The following is a 3,230-nucleotide window of genomic DNA, read 5'->3' as shown; positions in this document are numbered from 1 at the left end:
AACTTGGATGTGGAGAATTCCTGTTTTAAAAGCACTCCTAGAGTAAAAATGCCTTTAATTTATCAACTTTGCATGGGTAGACACACGTTGGTATATTTATAAAAAATATTTTATATATAAGCAGTGAAGACCTTGGCCTTAGAAGCCCTTTGAGATATATTTGCAAGAAGACTTATCAAATTCACTTTAAAAGAGATTAGAGCTATCATGGATTACTGCCTTGTCGTGGCGAAGGGGCTTGCATAATTCAATGAAGCTATGAGCTATGCCGTGCAGGGCCACCCAAGACGGACAGGTCATAGCAGAGTTCTGACAAAACGTGATCCATTGGAGAAGGAAATGGCAACCCACTCCAGTATCTTTGCCATGAAAACCCTATGGACAGTACCAAAAGGCAAAACGATATGACGCTGGAAGATGAGCCCCTCAGGTCAGAAGGCATCCAATATGCTACTGGGGAAGAGCAGAGGGCTAGTACTAGTAGTGCCAGAAAGAATGAAGCGACTGGGCCAAAGCCGAAAGGACGCTCAGCTGTGGATGTGTCTGGTGGTGAAAGGAAAGTCCGATGCTGTAAAGATTTTTTCTCCATAGGAACCTGGAATGTAAGATCCATGAATCAAGGAAAGCTGGACGTGGTCAAACAAGAGATGACAAGACTGAACATTGATATCTTAGGTATCAGCGAACTAAAATGGACAGGATACTACTGCGGGCAAGAATCCCTCAGAAGAAATGGAGTAGCCTTCATAGTCAATAAAAGAGTAGGAAAAGCAATACTGGGATACAATCCTCAAAATGACAGAATGATCTCAGTTCGAATACAAGGCAAACCATTCAATATTACAGTAGTCCAAGTCTATGCCCCAACCACCAGTGCTGAAGAGGATGAAATTGACCACTTCTATGAAGCCCTATAGCACCTTATAGAACTAACACCAAAAAATGATGTCCTTATCATCATGGGGGATTGGAATGCTAAAGTAGGAAACCAAAAGATAAGCGGAATAACAGGCAAGTTTGGCCTTGGAGTACAAAATGAAGCAGGGCACAGGTTAATAGAATTTTGTCAAGAGAATACGATGGTCATAGCAAACACTCTTTTCCAACAACCCAAGAGACGGCTCTACACATGGACATCACCAGACGGTCAACACAGAAATCAGATTGACTATGTGCTCTGCAGCCAAAGATGGAGAAGCTCTATACAATCAGTAAAAACAAGACCAGGAGCTGACTGTGGCTCAGACCATGAGCTTCTCATTGCAAAGTTTAGGCTTAAACTGAAGAAAGTAGGGAAAAGCACTAGGCCACTCAGGTATGAATTAAATCATATCCCTGTTGAATATACAGTAGAGGTGACAAATAGATTTAAGGAATTAGATTTGATAGACAGAGTGCCTGAAGAATTATGGACAGAGGTTCGCAACATTGTACAACAGGTAGCATCCAAAACCATCCCAAAGAAAAAGAAATGCAAGAAAGCAAAATGGCTGTCTGAGAAAGCTTTGCAAATAGCTGAGGAAAGGAGGAAAGCGAAAGGCAAGGGAGAAAAAGAAAGATATGCCCAATTGAATGCAGAATTCCAGAGAATAACTAGAAGAGATAAGAATGCCTTCTTAAATGAACAGTGCAAAGAAATAGAAGAAAACAATAGAATAGGGAGGACCAGAGATCTTTTCAAGAAAATTGGAGAGATGAAGGGAATGTTTAATGCAAAAATGGGCATAATAAAGGACCAAAACGGCAGGAACCTAACAGAGGCAGAAGAGATTAAGAGGTGGCAAAATTACACAGAAGAACTATACAAGAATGAGCTTAACATCCCTTATAACCACAATGAGGTGGTCATTGACCTCGAGCCAGACATCCTAGAATGTGAAGTGAAGTGGGCCTTAGAAAAGCTGAGCAACAACAAAGCTAGTGGAGGTGACAGTATTACAGCTGAGCTATTCAAAATCTTAAAAGACGATGCAGTAAAAGTGCTACACTCAATTTGCCAGCAAATTTGGAAAACTCAACAGTGGCCACAGGATTGGAAAAGATCAGTTTACATTCCAATTCCAAAGAAAGGCAGTGCCAAAGAATGTTCAAACTATCGCACCATTGCACTCATTTCTCATGCTAGTAAAGTTATGCTTAAAATCCTACAAGCTAGACTCCAGCAGTATGTGGATCGAGAACTACCAGAAGTACAGGCAGGATTTCGAAGAGGCAGAGGAACCAGAGATCTAATTGCCAACATACACTGGATCATGGAGAAAGCTAGAGAGTTCCAGAAAAACATCTACTTCTGCTTCATTGATTATGCTAAAGCCTTTGATTGTGTGGATCATAACAAACTGTGGCAAGTTCTTAAAGAGATGGGCGTACCAGACCATCTTATTTGTCTCTTGAGAAACCTATATGCGGGCCAAGAAGCAACAGTGAGAACTGGACACGGAACCACTGATTGGTTCATAATTGGGAAAGGAGTCCGGCAAGGCTGTATACTGTCGCCTTGCCTATTTAACTTATATGCAGAGCACATCATGAGAAAGGCAGGGCTAGATGAATCAAAAGTTGGAATTAAGATTGCTGGAAGAAACATCAACAACCTAAGATATGCAGATGATACCACTCTAATGGCAGAAAGTGAAGAGGAACTAAAGAGCCTCTTGTTGCGAGTGAAGGAGAGTGCAAAAGTTGGGTTGAAACTAAACATTAAGAAAACGAAGATCATGGCATCTGGCCCTCTCAATTCCTGGCAAATAGATGGGGAAGAAATGGAGGTAGTGACAGATTTTATTTTCCTGGGCTCCAAAATCACTGCAGATGGAGACTGTAGCCAAGAAATTAAAAGACCCTTGCTCCTTGGGAGGAAAGTCATGACAAATCTAGACAGCACACTAAAAAGCAGAGACATCACCCTGTCAACAAAAGTCAACACCCTGTCACCCTGTCAACAAAAGTGTGTATAGTCAAGGCTATGGTCTTCCCAGTTGCAATGTATGGCAGTGAAAGCTGGACCATAAGAAAGGCTGAGCGCCAAAGAATTGAGGCCTTTGAGCTATGGTGCTGGAGAAGACTCCTGCGAGTCCCTTGGACAACAAGGCGATCAAACCGGTCAGTCCTAGAGGAGATCAACCCTGACTGCTCTTTAGAAGGCCAGATCCTGAAGCTAAACCTCAAATACTTTGGCCACCTAATGAGAAGGAAGGACTCACTGGAGAAGAGCCTAATGCTGGGAAAGA

The sequence above is a fragment of the Vipera ursinii genome (genome assembly GCF_947247035.1).
Source record: "Vipera ursinii genome assembly, chromosome: 4".
NCBI lineage: Eukaryota > Metazoa > Chordata > Lepidosauria > Squamata > Viperidae > Vipera > Vipera ursinii.
This window is presented reverse-complemented; position numbering follows the sequence as displayed.